General features: G+C 35.4%; 1 non-coding gene and 1 pseudogene across 1 annotated transcript; one reads left to right on the top strand and one right to left on the bottom strand.

The window, feature by feature from the left end:
* Nucleotides 1–12558: 12558 nt before the first annotated feature.
* On the bottom strand, nt 12559–12665 carry LOC112004025 (small nucleolar RNA R71). Its single transcript, XR_002882048.1, has one exon. It is a non-coding gene; the product is annotated as a small nucleolar RNA R71 (small nucleolar RNA).
* Nucleotides 12666–12714: 49 nt separating this feature from the next.
* Nucleotides 12715–19146, top strand: LOC112004020 (uncharacterized; annotated as a pseudogene).
* The last annotated feature ends 2860 nt before the right edge of the window (nt 19147–22006 follow it).

The following is a 22006-nucleotide window of genomic DNA, read 5'->3' as shown; positions in this document are numbered from 1 at the left end:
AACAAGACAAAACATTGTAAGAAAAAACACACAATATGAAGAAAAGTAATTAATCTTGCGTTATGTAATACTCTTATTCCTTCCCACAAAAAATAATAAATAAAACAATATTACTATCTTTTACCTAACTAGTAAAACTTTGTGTTATTTCTTTCAATATCATTTTTTTTTCATGCATTTTTACTTACAACTTCAACTTAAAACAAAAATGGCTTTTTTTTTTTTTTTCCTGAAACTCATTTTGTAGCTATTCCCGAGCATCGCATGAGTTAGCGACTAGTATATATATATATATATACACGAGTGCTCTGTTTCTAGTTTTCTAGCCGAACAGTAACTTTAGCTAAACAACTATAGACTGCTTCTTTCCTTTCTCTGCCTATAGTTCTTAATTACTGGCAAGCTAATTCATAAAAACCGAATATCCATTTATAAGAAAAATTCTTGGGGATGTAACTAGGGAACGACCAACAAACGACGAGAACTTTCCTTTTTTTTTTTTTTTTTTTGATAATTGAATAGTTATATAAGTGGGGAAGGGTGGGATTGATTGAACACGGTTCTCCTCATGTTAATGCTTGCTTTTCCAAGAGCTGCTTTAACAATCAATAGTGATGTCCTTGTAAATCTAATGGTAAATTGTCTGATTGGTGACGGGTCATTCGCAACACTAATGGCCACTTGTGCTTAAATTTGTTGCAAGAGGAAACAGAGAAAGTGTCGAGGTCTTTTTTTTTTTTTTTTTTCATGACACCAAGGTCCAAAGAAATAATACAATGGGCCAACCCCATGATAAGTAATCATAAATTGGATGAATTCACCACAAAGAAAAATGGTGGTAAGCTCAAAAGATTTGAAGCCCAAAATCCACGGAAGGAAAAGCTTAGCCTGCCCAGATCAGGGGATTGAGGAGAGTCCAGCAGAAAGAGAAGGGCCGAGATCCCCAGAGGCTGCCAAAGGCTCGGGATCCCTAAGACGTGCAACACAACTGAGGTAGGATTGAGACAATTCAAAGCCAAAAAGCACAAGGAACGAAAGGCAGACATGTCCTTCTCAAGCACCAAGTGATACAGTAAGGAGCCAAAGGCTGAGGTTGGCTACCTAAGGGCACTTCGAAATGGAAAGTTAGCAAGGGGCTTTCATGGAGACAGCACCAAAGGGAGAAAATTATGAGGAATAAGGAAAGCACCAGCTCTCTAAGTGACTGGTACAGCACGAGCTCTGGTACCTAGGGGAGCAAAAGAGAGAAATTAGTGATATCCTAGAACCCTACCATGAGACTATAAAAGGGGAAGACAGCCAGCATTGAGAGGGGAGATTGAGGCAGTAGGGAACCATAGCAGAGACACATCAAACATTTTTGTTTTTAGCACTTTTTGAAGTGAAGATTCTTTGTTACATTTGGTCTGCATGTCATTCTATCACCAAATCTAAGATTGCAAATTGAAACCATGGACGAGTTAGTTAAGGTCCATGAACTTAGTTTCTTGGCCAGGTCAAAAGCATTGGAGCAAATGAATTTAAAGATTTTTTTTGGTACAATAAGAAATGGGGCAGGAAAGATTAAAAGGAAAAAAATTTTGGTTTTTTTTTTTTTCAAATGATGAGGTGTAATTTTTTAATGTCAATTAATATTTTTTAGCCACATTGTTTTAATGTAAGTTTGGAATTGAGTAATTGTAGGAAATTACTATTCAATTTCTGTAAGGCTCAATCAATCGAAGAATAGACTCAATCAATCGAGAATCGTGGATCAGAAATTTTCTGCAGAATTTCTAAACACAGCCCAAGCCTATATGACGTGTAGGGTTAAGTGTTTCACTATAGAAGTCTTTGTGGAGTTGTGTGTTGAGTCTTTTATGAGATCTGAGAGGTTTGTACCTTTAAACACACACATAGAGCTATCAAGATCAAGATTCACATCAAAAACTTGATGGTTGTTTCAGTTGCTGCATAAAGAACATTCAAGAAGATCTAAAACCTTTGAGTGAAGTCTCAAAGTCACAAGTAGGAGAACTTGCGGTTGCTGTAGATCAAGGAAAGAAGTAGTCTATGGACTCGGAGTTGTCACGTGGTCGTGGTAGTAAGTTTTCTACACGAGGTAATAATAGGATGTTAGTGGTTTAAGTCTTATTGTACAAACTTCAATTATTTCATAGTAAATCTATTTTTACCTTAAGGATAACTAGGTTAAATCCTCCCCAGGTTTTTTACCGGTTTGGTTTTCCTAGTTCATTAGATCTTTGTGTTCTTTACTTTCCGCATTATATTTGTTTTGCTCACAATAGTTTAACCTAGTCTTGAATAACAAACTTGTTAATCAACTTGGCTTAATATTAGGTTAAACATATTGTGTTAAAGGCTCTAAAACTTAACAAGAAATATTTAGTCATCTGGTACCTCCTGTCAAAAAATAATTGCACTTTGGTGTTGTCCATTCATATTCACTACAGAGAATATGAATTTGGTTTGGGCCATCAAAATTATAACATTGATATATAAATGTAGAGAAATTTAAATACATACAAGTACGCATTTACATACAAAGAAAAAAATATATTCATAAAATAATAGCTAAATTACACTTTCTAACATGACTCAAATTCAACTTTATCTTATAACTTCAATTTTTTACAATTTCAGTCTCTTCTAACTTGTAGCTTTATTCAATTTAGTTCTTCCTTTTAAAGGGGAGATTGTTAGGACATTTAGGTTTTTAGCCAATTCCATGGCAAGTTTGGATGTAATTTTGAATTTCAATTTTACAATGTAATTATTGTAATGTTGAGTATAATTTTGTAATCGGTTGAAGTTGAAAGTTGGAATTGCAATCTAAAGGAATTTGCAAGAGCAAACTTGGAGAGTCTGGTGAAGTATTGGGAGAATCCCCAAAAACAGTTGAGGAAACAATTTTGCCCCACTTTCGAGTGAAAATGCATGAACCTTAGTCAATTCAATTATGAACTTATCTACAATACTAGACTTCAACTTCTCTTTATAAGCCCCATTTTTCATGAATTTTCTAGGCCTATTCCCCATATTGAAAGCTAGAGAAAGTCCTAAAACCCTGGTGCAAAAATCCATTCCATCTCTCTAAGTTCTCCCTCTCAAATTACTAAATTCTATGAGAGGAGATTCATACTATTACGCACATTTAAATACTCAAAGTTCTTGGTGTTGATTGGTGTTGGAGAATCATTGGAGCAATAATCCCATAATTGCCAATGAGACTTAGCCATTGCAATTGGAGGCTCAATTGCGGATCCAAAGACTATCAAGAAGATTCGAGGGATTGATTGTTAGAAGGAGCTGGAGGCTCAAGTACATAGTCATTCCTTAGCTTAAAGGGTATTGCAAGTGATATGTACCACAACTATTCTTGATTAGTGGATAATTTGGTGCTAGAGGATTTGGAGAGTTTTTTTTCTGCCCACCTCTCGAGTTTTTCTCTCTGTAAACATTTCAGTATTCTTGTGAGAACTTGTTTTGTTTTGTGATTTAGATTGTTTTTATGTTTATCTATCCATGCTTATGTCAATTGGTTAATAATAGCTTGACCTATTACCTTCTCAAAAAAAAAAAAAAAAAAAATAACAAACAAACAAACAAACAAACAAGCTTGAACTATTAGGGATAGTTTCTCTAAATAGCTTGAAATTGACTAAGCCATAAAAGTTGGCTCTAAATCAGTTTCTTTCAGTCACTATTTTGTTTCTAGAAAGAAAACATGGCATAACTATATAATTTAATTTCTACAAAGCAGATATTGGCAACTCTATAAATTGTTATTTCTAGAAAGCAATCCATAGACAGAAGCGCAATTGTTAAATTTGGACTAGCTAGCTATCTTAAGAGAATTTCTTACAATGTACCTTTTTTAGAGTAACTTGTTTATAAATGTACGAATTTCAATATTGCCAAAGAAGTGAAGAACTCAAACAGGACAATATGTTTAATGTCCAAGCCAGTAAAAGTAGAGAGATTGACCTTCCTTGGCTGTTGCAAGGTGGCTTACACTAAAACTCAGTTTAGTGTGTATATAAACTGTGAGATGAAATATAAACTTGGTCCTCTTTTCCTAACCACAAACAGCAGGCTTCTTCACATTCTTCTGAGAGGTTATGTAAGTTAACATAGAGGCCCAGGAAATTGATATGCATGCTAGCTTATATTTTGGCCCAGTTCGCATGATGAGATACAAATCCTCTGTATTACATTTTGTATTTCATTTTATCTTTCACTAATTATAACTTATTGTGTATTATTTTTACTTTCTTTTTAAAATAATTGAAGTTTAAAATGAAAATAAAAAACTAAACAGATGTCATCCCACAATCCATGGAACACAAAATACAGTATAAAGGATTTGTATAATGTATTTATGCATATGTTTTGTGAGTAATATTTATCAAAGGTTAGTCCACTTATCTAAAAAATCCAGCCAGGTTGTGAGTGCATCTTCATTCCTGAAAGCTCGGAAATGTGTTGAAGACACAAGAGCAATTTAGACCCCCAATTTAAAGTTACAGCTCGATAGTTTTTACACTAACTTAATACAAAGTGCGGAATAGTGTAAATGCGAGCAAATAAGCAAATAAGCTACTCTAATCCATAAACTAAGCAACACAGCAGTATAATGGAATATAAAAGAGTAGGGAAGAGAGATGCAAACACAAAAAACACCAAAATGTGTTTTCGAAGAGGAAACAGAAGAACTCGGCGAAAAATCTCTCCACTGCCCTCCAAGCGAAAATCGATCCATTAGACAATCAGTTGGGATACATGGGTTAGCAAGAGACCCTCCAAGCCTAATCTACCCGATGTACCTAAGCCCTCCAAGCTCCTACTCCAACAAGGCTTCTCGGAACAGTGTCTTGTCTTAGTTCTCCGGATCCCGCAACAAGCTCGATGTTGCATCTACCATCCTTGGCTTCTTCCAATGCTTCCCAGTAACTCCAAAACACTCTTTACACTCTGAATAGGTGTGAGTTGTGTTTGGGTACAAATCTCCTCTCAAGCTATGATAATGGGAGAGGGATGGAGAAGAGACTACAATGATTTCTCACTAAGGATGAGTAGCTCTCTCTCAAAAGATGGGTGTGTGTGTTTTGGAAAACTTCTCTAGGGTTTTTCTCTCTGAATAGCCTCTCCTACATTTGTGGGTAATAAGGGTATATATAGTATGGGTGAAGGGTAAGAAAGTCACTCTTAAAAAAACCTCCAAGCAAAATGTTTCGCGACTGTATCGCGGGAAGGCCTTACCTGCGAGACACTCGCGAAAACGACAGCCTGGCACGACTCTTCAGCTTCTAGTCATGTGCTTCTCACATGGCTCTTTCGTGGGTTAGCTTCCAGTGACACACCCGCGAGATCCACTGATCTTCAATAAAACTTGAGTTTTCACCAACTTGATACTAAACCCAATACAATTAAATCCCACAAAATACAAGGAAATGAATTAAAGTAATTACAACACATTTTGTCATGGAATAAAGCCAATATAAAACATAGTTGTAAATCACAACTTTACAATTCCAGAAGCATGGACCTCTTTTCTCCAAAATTTGTAGAATAATCCTAACATTTTGCTAGAAGATATTCTTTGTTGGTTTGGCAAACTTTTTACTCGCTCTCCCAACTTGGCCTCACTCAGGGACGAACCCAGGATTTCAAGCTGGGGGGGGGGGGGGGCCGAAGATAAGCAAAAAAAAAAATTTCAAATACGCATCCATATAGTATTAATAAACTATCAACTGAGACAAATACCCAAAAATCATTGTTTCTTAATATATTAAGATACAATCATCTACCAACAAAAACAAAAGACACGAACCATTGACACAACTCAGATATAATTTTCAATTTTTTGAACTCTGGATCCTAGACTACATTATGCTCAAAATGATAAAACTCCTTCTCCAACACTTGTTTGTCATAAAATGTGAAATCTTGTGGATAGAAATTCTTTACCAACAAACAAAGATCACTACTTCTAAAATATTTTAATGCTCTCAAGGTTCTACACTATTTCTCACTTCTATTCAATATATAAATTTATCTAATTTAGCATTATGAGTTAACAATAGGTGCAAGTGAATCACTGTTATTTTCTTAAATTTGTGTGACAATTTTCTATATTATATGATTTGTTTTTTTCTTTTGTCTTTGGTCTTTGCCTTTGTCTTGTCTCCATATTTTAGATACTGACCCAACACTATAAATTTAATCTGCACTACTAAGAAAAACTTTTCTTAACTTTACTATTTTTTTCTTTTTTTTTTCTTTTTTTTTTTTAATAATCTGTCAAACACTACAGTAATATATTCTCTCATCTTTACAAACTCTACTCTCTCTCTATCTCTCTTATCTATATAATACAAGAGAGAGCCATAGAGAGTCCAAAAAGCCAAAAAAAAAAAAAAAATACCATAAGCAGTCAGGCGTAGATTCAATTAAATTCACAACCACGGAATCACCAAATCAGTTCATCACTCATCAGTAAAAACACAAACATCTCAAGTCCACAAGCATAGATTTTTAGATTCTGAGATTCACAAACAGGTTTTGAAGGAAATGATAGATTAAATACCTGTGAACTACTGTGAAGGCTGGAGCAGTGGAGTAACGAAGCTGGGCTGGGCTGGGCTGGGCAGGGCAAATCGAGCAATCGGCGGCGGCAGCAAGATGGGTCTCGGCGCCTCGCGTGGCGGTGTTGGTGTGGTTTTCCCGGTTTGGGTATGCAATAGGACAACTCTCTTGGTCTCGGCGTGGGCGTAGGCATGGACAGCTCTGCGCTGGGTTGAGCAGCGGCATCACGGCGTAGGTGTGAACAACTCGCCTCTCACTTTCTTTGTCTCACCTCTCCCTTTCTTTGCTTTTCTTTTTTCTTTTCTACCTTCTTTTTTGGCTTTGCTGTTTGGGTTTGGAGACTTCGATTGACTGGTGGATTTTTTTTTTTTTTTTTTTTTTTAAGGTTTTCATGGGTTCTTGTCTCCTGGGCTGGCCGGTTGGGGTAAGGTAAGGGGGGCTTGAGTTAAAAATCAAGGGGGGCTTGAGCTAAAAACCAAGGGGGCCAANAGTTAAAGATTACCTTAGAGATGTTTATGGAATGTAAAACACTTGAAATTAGTTGGGTTTTGATGTAGAAACATTAAAACAGGGGTTTGGGAGACGATGGGAGAAGTTTAAAACAAAAGACTCACGAAATGCCCTTTAAAAAGCTGATCTGGAAATTTTCGCAGGTATCTCGCTACTTAGAATCCCGCGAAAATTTCGCAGGTATCTCGCAGGTAAGCGTTACTCGTGAAACAGCCGCGAAACTCTCTGTCCAAAGCTGAAAAACTTACGAATTGGACCCTTTCACTCGTGACTGAACTTAAACATGAAATAAGTCACGAAAACACCCAAAAAACATGTTTTTCACACAAAAACAATTTGAAAACTTTGAAAAACAAGGGTGATACAAATCACTTCCAAAGGCAAACAAAAAGAACAAAAATCTTTTTGGTTTGATCCACATATGGTTGAGCACACACACATCACATTTGAACACGTACAATCACACAAATGAAATAGACATTCATTGAACAAAAGTCTTGTGTGTTGTGTGTGAGGATCAAGTGTGGAATAGTCCTTAGACTAGAGTGAAGCTTCAATGATCAATTCAATCAGGTCATACACAACTGATACGAAATCAAGTGGACAATCTCCATTATAGAAATGAGTATATATGACCTCCCACACATTGAATACAAAACTTAGAAGCTTTTCATTTGGCTTCTGCATAAGGCATAACAATTGGTCCTTTTTATTTTGTTTGGACAAAAACATCTCATTTTGAGATTGGTGCTTGAAATTTATGATATTTCAACATTGATGATTAGCCTTTGGCTTTTTGAGCACCATACAAAACATATTAAAAAGAGTCGCTTTTCCTTTTTCCTAGTCAAATACTAGTATGTGCGACAGGCTTTTGCAGCTCAATATCTCTTTTCATTTGGAGATTTACATTTGGTGAGCTCTATTTTAAAAAAAATAAAGTGGGAAGAGATATAGACACAAGTCTATGCAAGTATCAAGACCAACAAGACTATTGACCAATCATTCATGACAAGCTTGAAGATCTATTTACAACAGTCACACATAGTATTCAAGATTTCTCCCACAAAGAACTAGGTGCATACAAAACAAGCTAAGCTCGTAAATGCACAATGCCATTAGTACGAAGGTATTAGGCCAAACTCACATGTGAAATGTGCTCAAACATATACGATCAAACTTTTTGAATTTTTCACTTTTTATGTGGTTTTGGATTTTTTACACACACAAAACAAAGACATAAAAGTGAGATCAAAACAAAAGCAATGCATACAAATAAATGCAAAATGCACAAATGCATGATGCATGAAAGGTCCTACAAAGATCGAAAGAATTAGATCAAGACCAAAAGAGCAAAAGCTCAACCATAAGAACCCTTCCTCATCCAAACGGAATGATTGCTTGGAATGAGTGTCTCAAGAGAAGTGAGTCGAGGGTAGGGAGAATGAGAACCAGAGATGCACATAGTCAAGGAGTTAAGAGCATTAAACACTTTCTTTAACAACATGCTATTTTCACTCAAATCCGGTTTATCATTTTTAGCACAACTTGCAAGAAGCTCAAGTTTCTCTTTTCTTTTGATTCTTTTAAAAGCTTGAAACTGAGAGCAATGAGGTCTAAGATGACCAAGGGCACCACAATGGTGACAAACAATGTATTTAGGTCCATTAGGCTTTTTGGGAATGGATCTAGCAACTTGGGTTTGTTCTCTCTTCAACTTAGAACATTGAGGCCTTATATGACCAATCACACCGCAATGGTGGCAAGTTGGAACAAACTTAGATCCACTCAATTCCCTAGGATTGGACCTAAACAAAGGCTTAGGCTTAAGAGCCTTTCTCTCCACTTTTTGATTTCTTTTATTTGGAGGAATGTACACCGATTTGTCCTTTGAGGCAAAACACACATTAGGCACAAAATCGGGTAACACAACATGATTGCAACATATATTTTCATCATTTATGATAATAGGTTCAGCAATCAAACACTTAGCATGCATCTTAAGAGATTCATTTTCAGATTTAAGATCATCAACAAGTTTGTTAGACAAAACAAGTTTAGCATCCAAGTCCATATTCAAACACTCAAACTCTTTCAGCTTTTCAAGAGAATTTTCAGCAAGCTTTTTATATTTTTCAACCAATTTATTGGATTCATTGAGCTTAGCAATCAAATCATCCTTTTCACAAATGAACTTGCTCAAATTCTTTTGAAACTTCTTAGCTTCTTTCTTCAAGAGTTTGTCAACAACACCCATGGATTCATATAACATGGCATCATAATCATTAGGATAAACACTCATAGAGGCATTTTCACAAACACATGGCATGTTACAATCAACAACATCCATACAAGCATGTAAAGCATTATCCATGGCAAAACACACATGGGGTCAAGGATCACACTTAGGTAATGAAACCAAAACAAGTGTACCCGCTCTGATACCAATTGAAAGCTCGAAAACGTGTTGAAAACACAAGAGCTGTTTAGACCCCCAATTAAAATTACGGCTCGATAGATTTTACACAACTTTAATATAAAGTGCGGAATAGTGTAAAAGCGAGCGGATGAACAAATGAACTACTCTAATCCATGAACTAAACAACACAGCAGTATAATGGAATATAAAAGAGTAGGGAAGAGAGATGCAAACACAGAAAACACCAAGACGTGTTTTCGGAGAGGAAACCTCAGAACTCGGCGAAAAACCTCTCCGCCGCCCTCCAAGCGGAAATCGATCCACTAGACAATCAGTTGGGATACATGGGTTAGCAAGAGACCCTCCAAGCCTAATCTACCAGATGTACCTAAGCCCTCCAAGCTCCTACTCCAACAAGGCTTCTCGGAACCGTGTCTTGTCTTAGTTCTCCGGATCCTGCAACAAGCTCCATGTTGCATCTGCCATCCTTGGCTTCTTAATGCTTCCCAGCAACTCCAAAGCATTCTCTACACTCTGAATAGGTGTGGGTTGTGTTTGGGTACAAATCTCCTCTCAAGGTATGATAGTGGGAGAGGGATGGAGAAGAGGCTACAATGATTTCTCACTAAGGAGGAGTAGCTCTATCTCAAAATATGGGTGTGTGTGTTGTAGAAAACCTATCTAGGGTTTTTCTATCTGAATAGCCTCTGTCACATTTGTGGGTACTGAGGGTATATATAGTATGGGTGAAGGATAAGAAAGTCACTCATTAAAATCCTTCAGGCAGAATGTTTCGCGACTATCTCGCGGGAAGGCCTCACCCGCGAGACACTCGCGAAAACGACAGCCTGGCATGACTCTTCAGCTTCCAGTCATGTGTTTCTCACATGACTCTTTCGCGGGTTAGCTTCCAGCGACACACCCGCGAGATCCACTGATCTTCAATAAAGCTTGAGTCTTCACCAACTTGATACTAAACCCAATACAATTAAATCCCACAAGATACAAGGAAATGAATTAAAGTAATTACAACACATTTTGTCATGGAATAAAGCCAATATAAAATATAGTTGTAAATCACAACTTTACAGATTTAATTATTAAGTTAATATAGATTTTATTTGAAATACAAGTCCAAAATACATCCAAGTACAACTCCTAGAAAATGTCCAAAAAGAGTCCAATGCATGCAAGAAGGCAAAACTGGATGAAGCACTTGGGAGTGCCAATTGGCACTTCAATAGTGACAATCAGCAGTTGGGAAGTGCTGATCGACACTTCCACACTGCTGATTGGCACATATGTTAAATTTCGCCCAGATACGTTTGGTTTAGGTAAGACCCATCAGATTCCAATTTTTTGGAATAAAACCTGAACCAATTCATGTCTGCTAATTTTTAAAGCAACCCTATCTTATTTTGTAAGTAGATACGCCTCTTTAAATAGAGGAGAAAACCCAGAATTCAGCACCCCTATCTCCCTTTGCTGCTACTTAAATAATGCTCCCAAGTGTAGGATTGTCACGAAGTAATAACTCGGTAAGTCCGAGGTCGAATCCACAGGGAAAAGGGAATTGATTAGCAAACCACAAGAGAATAAAACTATAATAACAAAGTTTAATTGAAGAGATTTTTTTTGATTTAGTAAAGTTAATTTAAATTAAGAGAAAATAACAATATATTAAGGCGCTAAGGTCTAGGGATCCAAACCCAACCGTTTATTGGTATGTTCTTAACAATTATTTATTGGTTTTAATGCTTATGTTTTTATGTTTTTGATTGTTTTACTCATCTAGAAAAGTGTTTAGTTCTATATAATCCTTTGATTTATCATAGACTTCGGGCACGTTAAATGCTTAGTATTCCCTGTGAACTAATTCACTAGTTTTGTTTTGTCTAAAATCAATCAACTGCATTAAACTACCTTAGACAATTACTTCTTGAGTTTTTATTGTTAAATCATCCAACTAAGATCATCCCTCGTATGAATTTTAGTTGAGTCATAAAATAAATATTGTTAAGACTATCAATAGATGTGTTGTGTGTTGATCCCTAAATCTTAGCGCCTTAATATATTGTAATTTTCTCTTAATTTAAATTAACTTTACTAAACCATAAAAATATCTTCAATTAAACCTTTTATTTTAGTTTTATTCTCTTGTGGTTTGCTAATCAATTCCCCTTTTTCCTGTGGATTCGACCTTGAACTTATCGAGTTATTACTTCACGACAATCCTGCACTTGAGAGCATTATTTAAGTCGCAACAAGTTTTTGGCGCCATTGCCGGGGATTAGGCAATTAGAGAAGTGTTCCACTTTGTTTGGAGAAGTTTTCGGCATTAAATTTCTTCACATATTTGGTAATATCTCTCCAACTTGTTTCTTTTTAAGTAGTTTAGTCTTCTTTTAGAGTTTTTCTTTTATTTTTACTTCTTTTTATTGTTAAAGTTATTTGTTGTTTTATTTTATTTTCTTTTTCCTTTTTCTTTCTTGTTTTACTATTGCATGAGTGTTTGGTGTCGTGATAGCGATAATCGCTTGGTTAGAATTGATTCTAATAATTTGTTTGGCAATTTATCTGATTCTTTCACACATTCTCACACACTTGATATCATGGCGGACTTAGAGAGTAATCATGGTGATGAGAATAATTTAAATAATGGAAACTTCCATGCTCACCAACCCATTAGAACTCTCAGGGATTATTTGCAACCTACTAGGAGTAGTGCACTATCATGCATCATTTTTCCAACTAATGCAAATAATTTTAATTTTAAGCCTGGTATGATTTCATTACTTCCTAAATTCCATGGCTTAGATTCTGAAAATCCTTACCTACATTTCAAGGAATTTTAGGAGGTATGTTCTACCTTCCATGACCAATCATGTAATGAAGAGACCATTAGGTTGAAGTTGTTCCCTTTTTCTCTTGAAGACAAGGCAAAAACTTGGCTTAATTCTTTAAGACCTAGGTCAATTGGTACTTGGCAAGAGATGCAAACTGAATTTTTAAAGAAATTTTTTCCAATTCATAGGACTAGTGCACTTAAAAGACAAATAATGAATTTTTCGTAAAAAGATAATGAGACATTTTATCAATGTTGGGAAAGATTTAAGGATTTGCTTAATGCTTGTCCACATCATGGCTATGAAACTTGGCATATAATTAGTTTTTACTATGAAAGTTTAACTCCAAAGATGCACCAATTTGTAGAGATGATGTGCAATGGAGAATGTTTGAATAAAGATCCTGATAAGGCTTTTGATTATTTTGATCTTTTAGCTGAGAATGCCCAATCTTGGGATACCACTGATACCTCAAATAGGTCTAAAGCATCTTCCAATCCCTCTGGGGTGGTAAGTACCAACTTAGGGAAGATGATGACCTTAGTGTTAGGGTGGCTAGTCTAACTAGGAAGCTTGAAGCCATGGAATTAAGGAAGGTCAATGGAATCAATATTGTGCCTAAAATTGATGAAGTTTGTAGAATTTGTGAGACCATGGAAAACCCTACCAATGAATGCCCTACAATTCCATCTTTTAAAGAGGTGTTGCATGATTAGGCAAATGCTATGAACATGGTGAAAAAACCATACCCTTCCCCCTATTCAAAGACGTATAATTCAGGGTTAAGGAATCACTCAAATTTTAGTTGGAGGAATGGTAATGTGGTTGCACCTCCTACACATGGTACTTCAAATTTTGTTCCTTATAATCCCCCTCCAAAGAAGAGTCTCGAGGACACCTTCCAACAATTCATGCAAACTCAATCCACCATTAATAATCAGAACTCACAAGCCATAAATGACATTAGGAGCACTCTCACTAAATTGACCACATCCATGAGCACAATAGAAAAGGGTAAGTTTCCATCTCAACCACAACCAAACCCCCAAGGTCAATTTTGTGTTGATGATTGTAGTTCCTCTGAAAATAAAGTAAGTCAAGTTAAATCTGTAACTACTCTTCGTAGTGGAAAAATCACTGGAAAAGATATTCCTAAAAGCAATAAACATGATGAATCTTCCAAAATAAAGAGTAGTGCTAAAGTCCTTAAGCCTAAATCTAACGAATTTGAGAGGTGTCCTATCCCTACTCCTTTTCCCTAAAGGTTGATTCCATCTCAAAAAGTGAATCAAAATTTTGAAATCCTTGAAGTGCTTAAGAAATTTATAATAAACATTTCTCTTTTGGATGCCATAAAGCAAATTCCATCATATGCTAAATTTTTTTAAGATTGTGCACTGTTAAGCGTAAGCTTAATGTACATAAGAAGGCATTTTTGATTGAACAAGTTAGTGCAATCATTCAAAACAATAGACCTCCAAAATTTAAAGATTCAGGTTGTCCCACTATTTCATGTGTGATTGGTAATTCAAAAATAGAGAAAGCTTTGCTTGATCTTGGGGCAAGTTTGAATCTTTTGTCATATTCAGTATATGAGCAATTAGGTCTTGGCGAGCTAAAACATATTTCCATAATTTTACAACTTGCCAATCGATCTACGATTGTTCCTAAGGGTGTTGTTGAGGATGTTTTGGTTCAAGCGGACAAATTTTATTTTCCTGTTGACTTAATTATTTTGGATATGCATCCTATTTCTAATGCTAATTCTTAAATATCTGTGATTTTAGGACGCCCATTTCTTACAATTTCTACTCCATTGATAAATTGTAGAAGTGGAGTCTTAAAATTATCTTTTGGGAATATGACTCTTGAGCTTAATATTTTTAATAATTGTAAGCAACCTAGGGATGAAGAGGATGTGCATGAAGTTGACTTAATTGAAACACGTGTTCAAGAACAATTCAAAAAAAACATGTTTTTCAAATCCATTAGAAGCTTGTCTAGTAAATTCATGTGATTTTAATTTTGATGAGAATTATGAAATTGCATACATTCACTGTCTTTTGGAATCTGCACAGGAATTGGAAGCGAGCAATTGGAAATTGAAATATGAGGAGTTGCCACCTCGTGAGATAAAGTTGTTGCCATCTAGTTCGTAAGTACCAAAATTGGAGTTAAAGCCCTTGCCTGTTGAGCTCAAGTATGCTTTTCTAGGAACTAATGAGACTTTTCCTGTGGTAATATCTTCTAAACTTGACTCTTTGCAAGAAGGTAAGTTAGTAATTGTTTTGAGAAAACATAAGAGTGCCATAGGATGGAACATAGCTGACATTGAAGGAATTAGCCCATTGGTTTGTACTCACAAGATTTATTTAGAGGACAATGCTAAACCATCTAGGGAGATGCAACGTAGGTTAAACCCTACAATGAAAGAGGTAGTTAGGACTGAAGTGCTCAAATTGTTGGATGTGGGTATCATATACCCCACCGCAGCTAGTAAATGGGTAAGTCCTACTCAAGTGGTACCTAAGAAATCTGGAATAATTGTGGTAAAAAATGAGAATAATGAGTTAATTCCAAATCATGTCACCATAGGTTGGCACATGTGTATTGATTATAGAAAATTTAATGCAGTCACTAGGAAAGATTGCTTCCCTTTACCTTTCTTGGGTCAAGTTTTAGAGAAAGTAGTGGGTCATGAGTACTATTGTTTTTTAGATGGGTATTCTGGGTACTATCAAATTGAAATTGCACTTGAAGATCAAGAGAAAAAGACTTTACTTGTCCTTTTGGTACTTTTGCATTTAGGAGGATGCCATTTGGTTTATGTAATGCACCTACCACTTTTCAAAGATGCATGCTAAGTATTTTTAGTGACACGGTAGAACATTATTTAGAGGTTTTCATGATAATTTTTCTATGTTTGGTGACTCTTTTGATGAATGCCTTTCTAATTTGCAAAAAGTCTTAACTAGGTGTGAAGAAAAGAATTTACTATTAAATTGGGAAAAGTGTCATTTCATGGTCACAAAAGAGATTGTATTAGGCCACATTGTTTCTTCAAAAGGCATTGAGGTGGATAAAGCAAAGATTGAGTTGATTGCTAATTTGTCTACACTTAATACTGTTAAAGATGTGAGATCATTCCTAGGACATGTAGGATTTTATAGAAGGTTCATAAAAGACTTTAGTTTCATATCTAGACCTATGTGTAACCTCCTAACAAATGACACTCCCTTTGAATGGACCCAAGCTTGCCAAGAAGCTTTTGATAAGCTAAAAGGCATGCTTACCACTGCACCTATCATGCAACCACCAAATTGGACTTTACCTTTTGAAATTATGTGTGATGCAAGTGATTATGTGATTAGAGCTGTTTTAGGGCAAAGAAAGGATAAGAAATCTCATGTAATTTATTATGCAAGTAAGACTTTGAATGAGGCTCAAATGAATTATTCTACAACTGAAAAAGAGTTACTTGCTATGGTATTTACCTTAAATTAATTCTATTCATATATTCTTGGTTCTCTTGTTGTTGTTTTCATTGACCATGCAGCTTTAAAATATCTTCTTTCAAAGAAGGATGCAAGGCCAACGTTGATTAGATGGATTCTTCTACTACAAGAATTTAATATCACCATCAAAGATAAAAAGGGAGTAGAAACTGCGGTGGCAGACCATTTGTCTCAGCTCACTTTTAATGAATCCATGGATGCATTGCCCATTAGGGATTCATTCCCTGATGAACAATTGTTTTCCATCTCTACTTTGTCTTGGTATGCTGATATTGTAAATTTTCTTGTCAAAGGCCAAACACCATCTCACTGGAGTGCTTAAGACAACAAACGCTTCGTGGTTAAGGTACGCAATTTTTTCTATGATAATCCTTATCTATTTAGGTATTGTACAGATCAAATCATTAGGAGATGTGTCCCTAAAAATGAAATATTTAGTGTCATCTCCTTTTGTCATAATGAAGCATGTGGAGGCCACTTTTCTTCAAGGAAAACCATTGCAAAGATTTTGCAATCTGGTTTTTATTGGCCTAATTTGTTTAAAGACACTCATCATTTTTGCAAATCTTGTGATTCTTTTCAAAAGTTGGGAGGAATAACTCGTAGGAATATGATGCCTTTAAACCCAATTTTAGTTGTTGAAATTTTTTATTGTTGGGGCATAGATTTCATAGGTCCATTCCCTCCTTCTTTTGGATATCTTTACATTCTAGTGGCTGTAGATTATGTTTTAGGATAGGTTGAGGCTATTCCTTGCAAAAAGAATGATCACAAAATTGTTTTGAAATTTTTAAAGGAAAATGTTTTGTCAAGGTTTGGCATCCCTAGGGCAATTATTAGTGATGGGGGCTTGCACTTTTGCAACCGACTTTTTGAGGCATTAATGAGAAAATATTGCATACCACACAAGGTTGCCACCCCATATCACCCACAAATAAGTGGACAAGTTGAGCTTGCCAATAGGGAGATTAAACAAATTTTGGAAAAGACGGTTAACCCAAATCGTAAAGATTGGTATTTGAGGTTGAATGATGCACTTTGGGCGTACTGCATTGCCTACAAAAATATTCTTGGTATGTCTCCCTATAGACTTGTTTATGGTAAAGCTTGTCACCTACCTGTGGAATTGGAACATAAATCATATTGTGCAATAAATATGTTTAACTTTAACTTAGACAAGGCTAGTTCATTGAGAAAATTGTAATTGAATGAGTTGGAAGAAATTCGGCATGATGCATATGAGAATTCTAGGATTTCTAAAGAAAGAATGAAGGTTTTTCATGACAAACAAATTGTAAGGAAATCTTTTGAACCATCTCAAAAAGTTCTTTTGTATAATTCTAGGTTACATTTGTTTCTCAGAAAATTGAGATCTAGATGGACTATACCTTTCATTGTTAAAAATGTTTTCCCCCATGGTGCCATAGAAATTGAAAATCCTAAGAATGGTAACATATTTAAGGTGAATGAGCAATGTCTTAAGCCATTTCTTGAGAATTTTTCACAAGAGGAGGAATCTATTAATTTGGATGATCCCATTTATCAAGACTTGCCAAGCAATTAGCATTAGTATTTGTGTTGTAGTTTAGATTGTTTTATTTTTCTTTTATTATTTTTGTTGTTTTGTTTTCTAACCCATTTTGCCGGTGTTAAAGTTTTTTTTTTTTTTTTTTTTTTTCTCTATTCATTTATGTTCATCTCTTCAAGGATTTTTTTTTTTTTTTTTTTAAAGTGTTGCTTTAGCAAGAGTTTTAAGTCAAAGTTCTTTATGCTACTTCTATCTAAAGAATTCCACTGTTTTTCATGCTCAACTAGTATGCACAAGCACTTTAGCCACATGAACATGTTTCTTGGTTGAGAGATAGAGATGACTTTGAAAATCTTGAAAATAAAATGTAGAGACTATAACCCAAGTGAGTTCTTGAGCCATTCATTTTTTTTAGAGTGTTATTTTCTTTTGACCTCATTTTTCATTTGGAAGCACATAACTTTGTTGTCGCTTAGTCTCATTATTCTTTGATTTGGTAAAATGCTAAGAATTCATCAAATTTTATGCCACACCTAAATATGCTAAAGTCATGGATTTTGAAGAACTATCCCAATCCTTAAGAGATGATTTTAGGCCATCTTTGTTAATTTTGAGCCTTTATTATTTTCTTTCTTGATACATTACCACTAGTCACCCATTTGAGCCTATTATTTTAGCTGTTCTTTCTCAAACCCTTTCCTAAGGTGTTCCAATAATGAATGCAATCAAATTGTTTGATTATGATAAATTTGTGGTGAAATAGTTGGAAGAGAAGAAGGACTCACTCACCCCTTGCCTTAGCAAGGCTTCTAGCAAGCCATAACAAAAATAAAAACTCTAAAAACTGTAAAGAAACTTTAAGAAAACCAAAATTATGATCTACAGAAGCTCTCTTCTAAATTTTGCCCTAAAGAGCCTTTAAATAGGTCAAGGAATCCTATTACAAGTTGAATTCCCGTTTGGAGAAAATCCCAAGTTTTTAGGCTTCATTTAACCGACGTTTTTGGCCCATTTAACTTCATAATTATGACTTTTATTGAACTAAAACGTTATAGCCCTTTAAGTTAGCTTTCCATCCCAACTTGAATCATCCCAATTGGACATCTGAGCCAAAATTTATGCTCCAAATACTAACTAGTATGCATGCTGGAATCCTAATCCGAATTGGACTTGGATTTGATGCAAATTTCCTTTGATTCCTTGCTCCAATTAGACTTGAATTTAATTGGTTTGTCCTTCTTTGACTTCATCATGGCCCTTGTAAGATTAAAGTCCATTAGCTTTCTTCTTTTCACAAATCCACTTATTTAATTTCATTATCCTACAAAAGACAAATTCATGCATTAAAATTCAATTAAGTACAAAATTGATTATTCAGCATTATTCCAAAATTAACTATAAAATGCATAAATTAACTCAAAATAAGTATGATAATAATTTCTAATAATCATATAAATATGCAAAATTAAGCTATTATCACCCTTTATGTTAAAGAAATTCTGGAAGCTCTGCTTTTGGAATTTCTTTATGAGTGAGGATGAGTCATTTGACTCTTTCTACAATAAGTTGAATGAAGTGGTTATTGGCAAGTTTAACTTGGGTGAGAAAACGGAGGACTCAAAGATAGTGAGGAAAATCCTTCGATCATTGCCAGAGAGCTTCCGAGCAAAAGTTACAGCTATAGAGGAAAGTAAAGATTTGGATGAGATCAAAATCCAAGAGCTCATTGGATCTCTCTAAACATATGAGCTGGGACTGCCTTCTAATAAGTTGAGTAAATCTCTCGCACTTAAAACCATCACCAAAAGAATGGATGATTCCTCTGAAGAAGATGGAGTGGAGAAAGAGGTAGCATTTCATGCAAAGAACTTTAAAAAATTTTTGAAGATGAAGAACAGTGAGAAACCGTTTAGCAGAGGTAATTTTTCATCCTCCAAAGGTGATAGGAAGGAGTTTAAAAAGAAAGATGGGAAGGATACTCAATCTCCTCAAGGCATTGTGTGTTATGAATGCAATGGCCATGAACATCTCAAGAAGGAGTGTCCCAGCTGTCTAAGAGGGAAGGGCAACGCGTATGCCACAACACTTAGTGATTCTGATTCTTCCAATTTATATTCGAAAAAGAGCTGTGATGGAGAAGGGAATTACTTTGCTTTTATGACTATTGCTCATGTTAAGTCCTCAGAGGACTTGAGTTTGCTAGTAGAAGAGCTTGGTGAACATAGTGAAGTGGAGTCAATGGGAGTAGTAGAAGAATCTGATGTTGAAGAAGATGAAAGTGCAGTGGGACTTCAAGAAAACTAAAATTCCCTACTTGAGAAGTCAGGAGAATATAGAAAGGTAGCCAAGGCAACCGTTAAAAAGATGAACAAGGTAGAGGAGGACTGTAAAAGTCTCCTAGTGCGATATAAGGAGGCCAAATGTGAAATAAAGACACTGAATGTAAAGTTAACCGAAGTCTACTCAAAGATAAAATTCCTTGAGCTTGAGGTGGTCTAAGCTAATGCTAAAATAAAGCGAGTCTCCTCCAAGAAGCGTGAAGAAGTGTTCTCTCATCAAAAACCTTTCTTGAGAAAACCGGATTGGGATATACTGGAGAAAGTAGTTCAACTGTCAAAGTAACCAAGGAAGTAAAGTTTGTGCAAGCCAAAGAACCAGTAGTGACTGCCTCTACTCCTAAGAAAGTAGAGGATGAGAAGAAGAAGAATGTGATTGAACAAAGGTTTATGACGAAGCCTCTTACACAATCAGTGGTCAAACCTGAGGGTAATGGAAAATCACTCCCAAAGTCACAAAGAGGTCCGAGAACTCAACACTTCTACCATCATTGTGGACTTCAAGGACACACCAGAACAAACTGTCATAAGCTGAGAGCATTGAAAAATGTAAGTGATCAAAGGTCAAGAGGACCAAGAAATGACAAGAGGACTTGGGTTGTTGAGTATTAAGAGACCGAGATGGTGATTCTAGAATGATGGATGTGATAAAGATGATTGGTGCATTCACCACCTGCTTGGAAAGCTTCACTAAAAGGTTTGAAGGCCACAACACTCGTACCCAATCCTATAGGGATATCACCCCAAACGCACGTGTTGTGTGGGTGAAAAGGGGTATTCATGCATAACCATTACAACATGTCCATGCATTAATTCTTCTGATGTTTAGGGGTATATGTTAATGCATCACGACATGCATAATTCTCTTTGTGTCAATTGCTTTTGGTTTATAGCATGTTTCTTTTACTTGTTTTGGTTTGTAACTGTTTTTATTGATCTTAATTTACTTCTTCTGTTTTTGAGTGTGTTCAAAAATTCAAAAACCCGTAAAATTTGAAAAATCTTCAAAAAGTTTGATCGCTTGTGTTATGTATGTCACATGTGATTTTGGCCTAGTACCTTCGTACTAATGGCATAGTGCATTTTAGAGCTTAGCTTATTTTGTATACACATATATCTATGTGGAAGAAATCTTGAAAACTATGTGTGATTGTTGTAAATAGATCTTTAAGCTTGTCATGAATGATTGGTCAAAAGTCTTGATGATCTTGTTACTTTCATAGACTTATGCCTATATCTCTTTCCATTTTATATTTATGTTTCTGCAAAAGAGCTCACCAAATGAAAAGAGATATTGAGTTGCAAAAGCCTGTTGCACATACTAGTATTTGACTAGGAAAAAGGGAAAGCAACTTTTCTAATGAAATGTATGGTGCTCAAAAAGCCAAAGGCTAACTCTCAATGTTGAAATATCAAAAATTTCAAGTACCGATCTCAAAAAGAGATGTATTATCCAAAAAGGATCAAATGTTATGATTTATGTAAAATCCAAATGAAAAGTTTCGAATATTTGTAATCAATTTGTGGGAGGTCATATATGTTCATTTCTATAATTGAGATAGACCACTTGATTTAGTACCAGTTGTGTATGACTTGATTGAATTGATCATTGAAGCTTCACTCTGGTTTAAAGACTATTTCACATTTGATACTCACCCACAATACACAAGACTTTGATTCAATTAATGCTTATCTCATTTGCATGATTGTACATGTTCAAATGTGATGTGTATGCTCATGTACTTGCTGATCAAACTCAAAAATATTTTTGAGTGTTTTAAATGTTTTTGAAAGTGATTTTTTACTTCCATGTCTTTAGTTTTTGTTCAAAATGCATTTTTGTTTTCTTCAAAAACTAGTTCAGAGGATGTTTCACGAGACGCTCACGACTTAGAGCTTCCCGTGAAATATGCTTAAGGGAAATTAAAAAGTCACATTTTCATACAGAGACTCTCGCTATTGTCTCGCGAGTATTTCACAACTAAACACTTCTCACGAAATTTTTGTAGGCAAAAAACTGGAAAATTTTGAATTTATACAAATGCTATCGTGACTGTCTTGTGACTTATTTGTGACTAAAAGCTTCTTGCGAAAGCTTTTGTGCTGTAGTGGCCATTCTCGCGAATGTCTCGTGACTGTTTCACTACTGTCTAACCCATGAAAAATGTGTGTTTCCAGTTTTTATGTAGTAGATGTGACATTTTTCAAAACCTTTTTATTTCCCTCGCACTGCCTTTCTTCGAACCTTTCTCAACCCAAAATCA

Source organism: Quercus suber, unplaced genomic scaffold (genome assembly GCF_002906115.3).
Source record: "Quercus suber isolate HL8 unplaced genomic scaffold, Cork oak 2.0 scaffold_116, whole genome shotgun sequence".
Classification (NCBI taxonomy): domain Eukaryota; kingdom Viridiplantae; phylum Streptophyta; class Magnoliopsida; order Fagales; family Fagaceae; genus Quercus; species Quercus suber.
The sequence above is the reverse complement of the archived record's forward strand: the minus strand, read 5'-3'. Positions and strand labels throughout refer to the sequence as shown.